General features: G+C 46.1%; 1 protein-coding gene across 1 annotated transcript in view; it reads right to left on the bottom strand.

Moving 5' to 3' along the window:
* LOC135911788 (adult-specific cuticular protein ACP-20-like) overlaps nt 1-11,907 on the bottom strand; it is a 32,283-nt gene extending 20,376 nt beyond the window's left edge. The window contains exons 1-2 of the mRNA XM_065444125.2: nt 11,895-11,907; nt 2,729-2,770 (exon numbers count right to left, since the gene is read on the bottom strand). The gene's annotated coding sequence lies outside the window, so the exon portion shown is untranslated. The remainder of the gene's footprint in view (nt 1-2,728; nt 2,771-11,894) is intronic.
* Between the last annotated feature and the right edge of the window lie 863 nt (nt 11,908-12,770).

The raw sequence follows: 12,770 nt of genomic DNA, 5'->3' as shown, positions 1-12,770 counted from the left end.
GTAACATTTGCGAGACATGACTTTATTAGTGAAGTCATGATCGCGCAAAGAATCCCCCCGCCATGACGCGGCCGAAATTGAGGCAAGCGAAATGATGTTTTATCTATAGGTTCGGCATTCGAGTTGCAAGTTAACAGTTTATTTTCACATAGATGCATTACAGATTTGCCTTTGCAGTCACAAGTCCGTGTGCACCATTTATTGTCTCATTGCGTAAATAAACCCACCAGCCTAAGAGTCTCAATTAGGAATAGTGACTGTAGAAACTAATAGTGGCATAGACGAGCAAGCGAACGACTATATGAGCGCGCGAACTAAACGAGCGAGCAAATGACTAAACCAGCGTGCGAACGAACGAGCAAACGACTAAGCACGAACGACGACTAAACCAGCCAGGGAGCGGGCGGGCGACCACACGTTTTCTTTACGAGTGCTCCACCGCCGCATTTTAAGCTTCGCACACTTTAAAGCTCACGCGAATCAGCACATACGTCTCAATTACCTATGATGCGGTCGCTCGACGACGAACGCACCGCGTAACAGGGTTTCGGGAGAGCACGCACGCTTTTCATCGGTGCCGCTGTATCGCAAATCCATCGGGCGACTGCCAACGAGGAACACGAACAAATGTGGCAAACAAAGCTAGTCTATCTAAAGAAGGCTAGTGAGTAACCACAAAAGGTAGAGAGCTGCTCTCCTGAGGCGCTTTTATGATCGAGACTGAAATTTTATCAAAAGGACTGCGCTGAATCTTAAAATTTTCGTAATCACGTTATCGCACGCAACATCGTGTGCCCGCGAACTCAAGCCGGTTGGCGTTCAAAACGATTAAGCGCACCAAATATGACTAACATGATCACGTAGTGCGCATATAAGCACAGCAGACGTTGCGTAAAAATCATGTCAAAGCGTGCGTACAAATGACAACATGCACAGTGAACTGTGCAGTATACTACTGCGTTATTGCCCGCAGCACAATACGCAAGCCTGGCACATACAATACTCTGAGAGAGCCACAACTTACATCACATAGTCGCGCGGAGGAAGTTGGTCGGAAGTTCTCTCTCCCGGTTCGGTGAAGCCATGTCTTTCTTCTTAACCCGTTACGCTTACCGGACGGTATCGCGAACATATTCTTGCATTTGCTAAAACTATATTGGCATCCAAACGCGCAGCAGGTCATGGTAACAGAAAATGACGTGAAGCGACGACGCACTTGCCACAAAACATCCGTCAAGGTGTTCACAAGATCAAAACAACGCAGAATAGGTACGGAAGGAATGGCGCCAACAAGCGCGGCTTCTGGAGCAAAGATGGCACTGAAGCGCGACTGTAAACAAACGAAGCCGGCGCAGGGGGCAACGTGATGCCATTACGCCAATAGCGACGCGGCGTCGGCTTCGGGCAGAGCGCTCGAGGAGGGGGCGGCATTCTTCAAAGCGTGGCAGTACTTTACGAAGTTTAAGGGGCTTTAGGCAAAACGAACTCTCCCTCCTCCCTCACCTAGAAATGTGGTCAGACGTTTGCAAAAAACAAAAGGCTTCGTCTACCGCTGGCCCATCCACTAGTAACAGTACGGTTCGTGCCCTTCGCCACTATCCCAGAAAAAGGGCATCACTTTATAGCAATGCCTACAAGTACACGAAAGTTTTCTTTCTAAAGCTCTCTTAGCCTGCTAAGTTCCATTTCTTAGTGCAAATGACATGAAAAACATGTTGTAAATCATTATCTAATTCACAGTTAAGCAGTTTTAAATAAAATATTATATGTCAGCGTCAAATAGACAACGTTGTTAGATGTCTCGTCTTCAATGTAGCTGCAAACGTGCGCATACCCGTTTTGATGCCATTGAGTGCCGCTACTGCAACTGGCAGCTTCTAACACATGGATGTAGTAATGCAGCGCTGTTGTTGGGCTCTTATGCATTATCACTTCCTTCTCTTCATCCCACCTTTTCTTTTCCGTCCGAATTCGTCACCGCAGAGTGGCATGGATGATTCTCACGACCTTTTTGCAAACAAACGATCTCTTTTTCTCTCGTGCTTCATACGCTCGAATCAATTTAGCTGCACTAAATATCACGCAATCATTATGGCCTTCGAAACTGAATCCAATGAACTCGTCATGCCTACAATCATTGTTTGCCAAAACGGCAGCTGACGTGCGCTATGCATGTAAGAAATGTGCAAGTCCAAATACAAAACTGGCTAATTTCTTGTGAATAACGCTAATAAACAATGTCGGTACAATATCAAAGTCATAGTAGAAGATCGCCAAGTTTATCTTCTTGAAACAGGTCAGGGTAGGCGAATATTCAGACTTTGCCTTCCACTGGTCGTCGTTTAAACAATATGAAGCAGGGTTTGAGTACGGGCTAATAGTTGGTATTCAATTGTAAACATCACTTACAGCGCATACATCGACAAAGGGGCCGAAAAGATCGACGAAGACGTTCTTCGTCGTTGTTTTCGGTCTCTTTGTCTATGTACGCGCTGTAAGTGAAGTTTGAGCAATGTTTACGCAGTTTTATATATAAACCTCTCTTTCTGCATACATACATACATACATACATACATACATACATACATACATACATACATACATACATACATACATACATACATACATACATACATACATACATACATACATACATACATACATACATACATACATGCATACATGCATACATACATACATACACAGCGGCAAGCGAGGGCAAACTTACTCAGGCTGATCCTCTTGGCTGTTTTGAAAATAATTCTCTTTCCTAAAAAAGAGAGAGAATTATTCTCGCTTTATGCCTCTTTCTCAGGCACGGCATGAAAAAGTAATATATGTTAGGCATAGTGTGGTATATGCAGGGTGTACCACATAACTGGAGCCAAGACTGTACAAAATGAAAGGTGCGTCGGAAGCGAATTGAACCGAACGCATACTATTCACAATAGCCTATAGTAACTCAGACAATTTTTTGTTTTTCCCATAACTCACTAATTATTTAAATTGAATTACCCAACTTTTCACATTTAGTGGCTGAGGACCCCAAGTGTCATACGCATATTTGTAGAGCACCTTCAGAGACCACCGCCTACCTACACACTTATATATATATATATATATATATATATATATATATATATATATATATATATATATATATATATATATATATATATATATATATATATATATATATATATATGCGAAGTTGCCGAACGACAGCAGCAAAATAATTTCACTCAGATGTCATTCCTATGTCACTAGGTAACTCGGTCGCTCACAAAAAAATTTGGCTCGTGAAAAAATTTGCACAATCATAAAAATGCATTGTGCAAGCGCCAAAGGAATGCATATTTGACGAACCGAAAGCTCAGTTTGAATGCGCAGCAACAAAATATTTAAAGCGTCAGGCATCATCGGCGCAGTACTAGCTTTCCAGTCTCAAAGCCAGAAATTCTGGCGCTTTGCCGAACTTGACTCATGCGCAATTCTCAGCAAAATACATAGGCTCGATACATAGGCATAGCTACGCGAGCAGTGCAGACACTCGATGTGCGCTAGAGCGAGAATTATTTGCATTACCTTCCAGGCGCTTGCATATAATAATAATAATAATAATAATAATAATAATAATAATAATAATAATAATAATAATAATAATAATAATAATAATAATAATAATAATAATAATAATAATAATAAAACTGCGCTCTAAAGACAAAAGAAAGAAAATGATCGCATACATACAACACGAGCGCAGTATTCAATCACATATGGCGCCGATACAAATGCACACTGTTCATTAACATGAGTCGCGCGAACCCGTTTCACAGTTCCTGCGGACCGTGTGGGTTTGCGAACATCAGAATAGTGAGGATCGTTGTCGAAAATAATATCTAGAACTTTGTAACAATGAAATACTGACGAACGCCACGTTACACGGATGTACAGGTCCAGTCATAAGTGCAGTTACTTCGAAGCTATTGGTAAACACCGCACTTAAGGTTCCGACATCTCCTAAGTTCAACCTTCTCCGCAAAGGCTGAAACACTGTCGCCGCGGTTCTAAAGTCACAAGTCTACCCATTTCGGCAAGGGAAGTTACGAATACGCGAGTGCTTCGAGAACGATTCCACAAATGTTGGTGCAGGTCAGTCTGTTGCCTGGGGGTGCGTGTAATCCGGTTACAGCAGTTCACAAACGACTCGAGCGAGTTGTACGGTGGCCTTACAATTACACCCCTGGCGGACGAAATTAGCGAGCCCCTGTCGGCTAAAATTTAAGTGCGGAAGCGAATGAAGCATCCCCCCTGCCATCGACGGCGATACTTTTTGCTGGAAGAGGCTCTCGAAAGGCGAAGCTCTGCAAGCGGCGCACGGAATGTCCCGATCAAATAAGCTCGGACGGTGGCCACATGCACGCTCTTTTTATACACGCCACCAGGAACTGGGCCCCACTTGTATAATGCAGTCCACGCGACGCCACCGGCGCTTTATCAAGATCGTGACGGCGAGCGCCTCCAATCGGCGTGCGACGTCACTAATCTGTACGCGGCGCACGCAGCAAATGCCTCGACGCCGGGGCGTCCGCCAACGGTGCCCCGGCGGGCCGCCTGCGGGGCACGGTGCGCGCTGCATTCGTGCACCATGCGCTGCAGTGCTCAGATTGGTGCTGGAGAAGCGTAGTTCCATTGTGGTCATGGCTGTCTTCTCAACAGCAGCACCGAAAAAGGAAAAAAGCACGAAAGCTCGGCGTGTTGGACCTTACACGCAGAAAATATAAATTGGAAAACCTGAGCATGCTCCCTTGTAGCGACTTGCAAAGTGCCTGCATAGAGAAGTCAAGAGTTGGAACAGACTAAAGAAGGCTAACGTACGTGCATTCACATGTAATAGTGGTCACAGGCCTCGAAACCATTCTGAAATATTGATAACATATGTCGGATCATCGGTGTATGGGGGTCATCTTTTGTAACGCACATGCTCATTGTGTGTGTTTAAGTTGAGATGCAGAATTAAAGTACTCAAGTACTTCATGATCACACTAATATAACGGCAACATTTTATCAGCTTCATCGGGAAAAAGGGCGTTTACCACGCTTTATCCAGGCACCTCTGGGCAGTGGCGTAGCCAGAAAGTTTGTTCGGGGGGGTAGGGGGCTGACGTTTCAGCTCGGCCTCCTCCTAATAGAATTTGTCGTATGAAGAAATACACGAATAATAACTACATCGTCACTGCCAAAGATGCTGAAAACGAATTCTTGAACACTGTGCGCCGTCAAGAGAAATAAAATATGCATTTTTAATAAAAGAGTATACTCGTACGTCTCAAAAATTGTACCCGAAATAACTAATATGAATGCTTACATATTTTCTGTCTATTTATTAAGTAGAGAAAATTAGACGCGAACTTTAGAACTATTTCAGTTTGAGACCAGCAAATCAGCAAAAATATTTTAATGAAACTTTGTCATTCAAGAACTTTGTTTGCATTTTTGTACATATGCAACGGCCAGGGAAAAATCTCAATGACGCTGTCCTTTGTTCTAATGTATTGCGCAGGAGCAGCTGTCACCGGTCGCGTATTTTGAGTAATTGCACCGCAATTATATTCGCAACAAAGAGCACATATAAAAAGCAGGAGTTCGGAAAAATATACGAGGGTGAGTCAAATGAAAGTGATCGAGCCAATGCGAATATATAACAAACGGGGTACTTTATTCAAAAGTAGTCCCCATGAGCATTTAGACATTTGTCCCACTGACTAACGAGTCGCCCGATTCCCGTCTGATAAAACTCCTTGGGTTGCTGACACAAAAATTCTGTGGCTGACGTTTTCGCGTCATCGTCCGAGACGAATTTGGTTCCATTGAGCTGTTTTTTCATATGCCCAAAAATGTGAAAGTCCCAAGGCAACAGGTCTGAGCTGTATAGCGTATGTTGCAGCGTTTCCCTCTTGAACTTTGCCAGTTTGTGTTAAACACATCAACCATGTGGGGACGGTCATTGTTATGGAGCAAGATGACCACATTCATGAATTTTCCACTTCGTTTGTTCTTGATTGCGACAAGCAGCCGATCCGACGTTTCAAGATATCGGAAACAATTGATAGACTCTCCAGGTTTTGCAAATTCGAGCAGTAATGGCGCTTGATGATCGAAAAAAGTCAACAACACCTGTCCGGCAGAAATGACGGCCTTTGCTTTCTTTGGGGGCGGTGAATTGGAATGTTTCCACTGTAAGCATTGCCGTCGTGTTTCAGGCCCATAGTAGTGGCGCCATGAATAGTACCGGTCACAATTGCAGACAAGAAGTCCTTACCCTAATTGTGATACCAGATTAGATGAGTCAAGGCAGCGCCGAACCTCTCCGTCTTCTGGTGGTGGTTCAAAATCTTGGGCATCCATTGAGCACACAAGAGCCGATACCCGAGATGTCCATGAATTATGATGTGACCCGAACCGTGACTGATATTCACACAACCTGCCAATTCGTCGATGCTTATCCTCCGTTCTTGTCTAATCAGCACATGAACCTTTGCAACTGTGTTGGGGGCGATTGCATGGTGGCTTTGGCCCGGTCTTGGATCGTCTTTGCAACTTTCACGTCCTTCTTTGAACCGTTTGCTCCAACGCTTCGCAGTGGCCAATGAAATGCAATGTTCAACGTATACGGCAGCCATACGGCGACTAACGTCTTTTTGGGAAACACCTTCAGTTGTCAAAAAACTCACGACACCAAGGTGTTCAACTTTTGGAGTGTCCATTACGTCACGAAATCACGTTCAACCCAGTGTATGAGAGCATTAAAGAACATTTATCCTCACACCTGCGTGTCACTTTTGTAAATGAGAGATGCCTGTGTGCTACGCGCATGCCTCGGACATAATGAACCGAACCATTATTGCGAAGGGTGGGTTAGCTCATTTTTATTTGACTCCCCTTTGTACATTAGAAGTTACAATGGAATATACAAATGCGAAGATACAGCTTGATAAAGGGCAAACGAGTGTCACTGGAAACAATGTTCACTGTATGTATACACAAAACCTTGCAACAAGATATTTAATTATACGTATAAGTCTCCAATAAATCAATGTACCTAAGCAAAAGTCACTGATATAATGCGTCAAACAAGGCGAATAAACATGTTTGCGGAACCACAGATTTACGGATCACAGCACCCCCTTCCTCCACTCCTCTAGATGTATCGCACGCGACAGGAGGCGGCGCGCTTCCTCCCCGCTTTTCTCGCTTTCGCGCACAAGACTGAGCCACCAACGTCGGCTCAACCATGCCATCCTGCACCCCCTAGCTTTCACTCGCACGTACAGCACGCGGCGCGCGGTCACGATATTATCGCCTTTGCACTTTATACGAAACATGTGGGCGACGGCGATGGCAGGAATACGCCTGGAGTGTCCATATAACTGCTACCGCAATACTATAATAAGAGTATCCGGCAACTGAAGCGTCCCCTGGGTCATTACTTTGCGGAAAAGAAGAAGTACCAAAATCGAACATTCACGAAGCGACAATTTGTGGCACGGCAACAATCTTTTTTTATGTGTGTGTGGCGGGTGCGCGGAAATAAAAAGCGCAAAGGAAAGCATATCGGCCGCAATCGAATGCCTACTTTGGGCACCTAATGTGGCTACCGAAGGAATATCGAAGAAAACATGAGACGCTTGGTCCACAGAGAATCATACGCATACTGCTCGGTATCCTATACCAGCGAGGAGAAGGAGGAGGAATAAACTTTATTTGTGCACAGCAGACTTGAGACCTAGGCCTCTACCTAAATGACGGCCTTGAGCCCTTGGGCCCTGGCGGCATCTTCGGCCTGCTGGATTGCCTTGAGTTGGTCTTCCGGTGCACAGCTGGGCAACGCGGTCTCCCACTGCTCTCTGGTCTTAATTATTTTATTCTGTATGGGTGTACGAGGACAAGCCCAAACCATATGTTGTAGGTCCGCCCTTTCTTCACAGAATCTACATCTATCCATGTAAAGGTCCGGGTAGAAGTGGTGGTAGGCCACCGGGTTCGGATATGTATCTGTTTGTTAGAGGCGCCATCGTCGCTTGCCGTCTATTTAACGAGGAGTGTGCCGGGGGGAAATGGGCCTTTCCCAATTTATAGTGTTTGGTGATCTCGTTAAAGCTGGTCATCCGGTCTCTCTCCGGTCCGAGTATTTGTTGCGTGTCACCTGCTCGGCCTGCCAGTTCTCGAGCCAGGTTGTGCGCTATTTCGTTCCCGGGAAGGGAGGAGTGTGCGGGTGCCCATATAACGTGAATGTCGCGATCTTCACGAAAGTTGTTTAAAATTCTCAGTGCTTCCGGCGAGATTCTTCCTTTTGCATAGTTCTTGACGGCTGTCTTGCAGTCGCTTACTACGATGTTAGCTTCCGTGGAGGCTATTGTCAGTGCTAAGGCAGCTTCCTCCGCCACATCTGCCTTCCATGTTTTTACCGTCCCACTAACTTTGCAGTCACCCTCTAGACTCGTAGCAACTATCGACATACTCTGTCCATTTGCGTACTCCGCCGCGTCCACATAGACCACGTCCCTGGCACTACGGAATCTTTTGTGGAGAGCTCTCGCTCGTACGTTTCTTCGATCTTGGTGAAATTCCGGGTGCATGTTTCTGGGGATTGGGGGTATTGATAGATGTTCCCTTATTGTCCTTGGGATGTCTCTCTGCACTCCGTGCTGTGCTTCGTAGGTTATTCCGATGTCATTTAAGATGTGTCTCCCCGTCAAACTCTGTGTAAGCCTTTCACACTGCGCTACCCTCTGGGCCTCAGTAAGTTCGTCTAATGTGTTGTGCACGCCGAGCGCCAAGAATTTCTCGTTTGACGTATTTGCCGGAAGTCCCAAGGCTTGCTTATACGCCCTTCTAATAATGCAGTCTATCTTGGCTTTCTCCGCAGCGTAGAGCTTAAGGTAAGGAACCACATATAAAATACGACTGATTACGAATGTTTCTATTAATCGGATGAGATCGTGCTCTTTCATGCCATAGTGCCCGTTGGATATCCGCTTTATTAGTCTGATTGTTTGTTGAACACTATTGTCAAGTAGTCTAGTGGTTTCTCCGTTATGGCCGTTTTCGGATATGCGGAGTCCCAGTATTCTCAGGCTCCCGACTATCGGTATCGTGGTGCCTTCTACTGTGACCACAATGCCCGGCCTTTCCCTAATGCTTTTTCGACCCCGGCATGTGGGCCTATAGAGCAGAAGTTCGGATTTTCGCGAGGAGCATCTCAGTCCCTTGTCTTTGATGTAGTCTTCCACCGTGTTTACTGCTGTTTGAAGGATCTCTTCCACATGCCCATCGCTTCCACCCGCCACCCAAAGGGTGATGTCGTCCGCGTAGAGGCTGTGTCCGAGTCCTTCTATCTTTTCGAGTCTCGCAGGAAGACCGATCATTGCCACGTTGAATAGAAAGGGAGATAGGACTGAACCCTGTTGGGTACCCCTATTACCTAGCTTGAGCGCGTCCGATTTGGACTCTCTAATTGAAATCTTTGCGGTACGATCTGTCAAGAAGTTTGATGTTTGTTTGATGTACGCGTATGTTTTACGTCCTACATCCAGCTTTTGGAGATTTTGTAGTATGGCCTTGTGCGTGACGGTGTCAAAGGCCTTAGTTAGATCGAGACCTAGTATTGCCTTAGTGTCTAGACTTTTCTCACCCGCATCTATGATATGATGTTTTAGTTTGAGCATAATATCCTGCGTCGATAACTTTGGTCGAAATCCAACCATGGTATGCGGGTAAAGTCCTCCATCATCCATGTATCTCGTGAGACGTGTGACAACCACATGTTCCATGAGTTTACCGACACAGGATGTCAGTGATATGAGCCTTAAGTTCGTCAGTTGTGGTTTCTTTCCAGGTTTTGGTATAAAAATGATTTGGGCTGATTTCCATTGGCTTGGAATGCTGCCTTGCTCCCAGCAGTTATTCATGTAGTCCGTGAGAGCTCGGATGGATACATCGTCGAGGTTCCTGAGTGTTTTGTTGCTTATCCCATCAGGCCCTGGTGCAGATTTCGAGTTGAGCCTGGTAAGTTCATATCTGACTTCTGCCTCCGTAATAGGGGTATCAAGATCAGGATTCTCGTTACCTAGGTAATCCGGAAGTAGTTCTCTATCCGCATCTCCAACGTACATCTTTTGGAGCTCTCGAAAGAGCTCTTCTTCTGTACCATTGTAGCTGTGTATAACCTTCTGTAGATTGTGTCTTTGTATGGTTTTTGTACTTCCGGGGTCCAAGAAGCATCGGAGAATGTTCCTGGTCTTGGACATTCCTATCTGCCTTTCCATCAAGTCGCACGTGGCTTCCCACTTCTCTTGGGTTAACCTATTTGCATATATCTCGATTTCCTTATTTAATTCCACAATTCTCTTCCTTAATTTCCGATAATGTTTTCGCTTTTTCCATTTTTTCAGCATGCTACCTTTCGCTTCCCACATGTGCAATAATCTGCTATCCATCTCTTCTATACCTGCCTCCTCTGGAACAGTTTTGATTGCTCGTTTAATGTTTTCTTGCAGTTTCTCTGCCCATTTCTCAATGTCCGTTATAGTGTCTTCCGCATCATCTTGTCAGATTTTGCGGAAAGAATCCCATTCTACTAGCTTCAGTTCTCTCCCCTTCTTTTTCCTTGGGCCTGCTTGTACCAATGTGACGACGATGTAGTGGTCACTACCTAAGCTTTCCTGCATGTTTGTCCATTGAGAAACTGCTACATTCTTCGTAAATGTGAGATCTGGTGTCGTGTCGTTGGTTACGCTGTTTCCTATTCTGGTTGGTGCCTGAGGGTCAGTTATGAGCGTTAGTCCTTCGTGCTGAGTGTCTGCCCATAGGCTTCGGCCCTTAATGTTCTCTACGCTGTATCCACACGCCGCGTGTGGCGCGTTAAAATCGCCGACCACGACTAGTGCCTGCTTGTGCGCTACGCTTAACACTTTGCGGAAGAGTGGGCCGAATTTGGGCTTGTGCCGGGGTGGACTATATACGTTCAGAATAAATAGACTTCCCTCTTCTTTACGGGAGGGGATTATTTCAATCAGGACGTGGTCTATGCCGCGCACACCGGTATCGTGCTCGACAGCCGAGAGGTTTCTGTGTATCAGCGTCGTGATGGTTGCCTTTTCGCCAGAAGCACTGTACGATTTATATCCCGATAATTTTGCGATCCCCCCGGTTTCCTGCAGGGCGATGACATCTGGCGCCTCCTTACTTGTTACGAACTGCTGCAGGTTTCCTCGCTTGCGACGATACCCGCGGCAGTTCCATTGCCAAATCGCGTATTCGTTACGCGGCGCCATGTTGATTTATCTGTTCTTCCCCGGTGGCCTTGCTATTTTCTACCGCATTCGGCCTGCTATACGGTTTGCTTTTAACCGGTCCTGCGCCTGCCGGCCTAATATCCTTTGGTGTGCTTTCTAGTACCGCTACTCTATTCTCTAATCCATCAAATCGTTGTTTAATCTCTACATACACGTTTGTGATTTGTTGCTGTAACCCATCGAACATTCCTTTAAACGTTCCCATAACCTCGCTGATTGCAGAGACACTCTTTTCTTCAGCCGTTTCTTGCGCCCTCCTTTTGTGTGGTGGTGCTTCTCCGTTCGCTTGCATGGGAACGGGCGTTGGAGCCCGACTACGCGTCGACGTTGTACTGGCGGAGGGGCGTTGCCATTATTTTGTTGCTGAAGCTTCGCGTTTTCTGCCCTAAGCTGCTTGATCTCATCTTTAAGCGTTGCATTCTCTAGGGTAATCTGTTCTAACATGTTTCTAATCTGATTCATTTCCTGTTCTAGGGCGGACCCTTTAACTTTAGGCGATTGAGTAGCAGTGCCGGAGACCGCGCTTGCCCAGCTCACCTGTGCTTTGTCCCCGTCTCCCCCTCGATTAGTTCTTGAACCGGACCTCGACCTTGATCTCGTCCACGATCTGGTCCTGGACCTGGACATGGAGCGTTCGCGACCGGCTTCCCCTGACAGTCTCGGGAAGGAGCCGGAGCGGTGTCTTCCATAGTTTTTCCTGCTTGTTTCTTCTCTGTCGGCTGAGGGCTGCTTGCTCGCTACAGTCTTATGATTATTGTTGTTGCTCCCTATGTTTTCTTTGTAGCTGTGGTAGTAGAACTCTTCCTCTTCGGCCCCTTCTGCTTCCCTCATCCGTCGCTCCCAGCGGCGTCTCCTGACCAGGTACGGTATCTTGTATCTTGCTTGGCACTTCTTGTCTCCCGTGAGGTGGTCTTTGCCGCACAGTTGGCACTCCGCGTCGCAGTTGTGATCCTGCTGTGGATCCTTGCACCCACATCCCCGGCAAATCTTGTCTTCAGGGTTGGCGCACACGTCAGCCCTGTGCCCTGTTCTTCCGCATCCATAGCATATGTCGATGTGTTTTTTATACAAAGAGCATTGGATAAGCATCGCTCCATACCTCACATATCTTGGCACGTGAAAACCTTCAAATAAAATGATCACGTTGTCTGTGTTACCCATTCTCTTGGCGTGCAAGACTCCAGGATTGCGTGGCGTGACCAGACTGGTCACTATGTCCTCCGGACTCTCCTCCTGGGATATTCCTCTCATGAGACCCTTGGATGTACTATCAGGAGCTGCTCTGTAAGCACTTGCTTCAAATTCTTGTTCTCCAAGGCGTAGCTTATAGATAGCCCCATATTTCCTGGCCCAGTCCTCGGAAGGCGTGCTGAGCACCACTATATTTTGTTTGCTGTTTATGCATATGCTGTC

Source organism: Dermacentor albipictus, chromosome 1 (assembly GCF_038994185.2).
Source record: "Dermacentor albipictus isolate Rhodes 1998 colony chromosome 1, USDA_Dalb.pri_finalv2, whole genome shotgun sequence".
Lineage (NCBI taxonomy): Eukaryota > Metazoa > Arthropoda > Arachnida > Ixodida > Ixodidae > Dermacentor > Dermacentor albipictus.
This window is presented reverse-complemented; position numbering and strand designations above follow the sequence as displayed.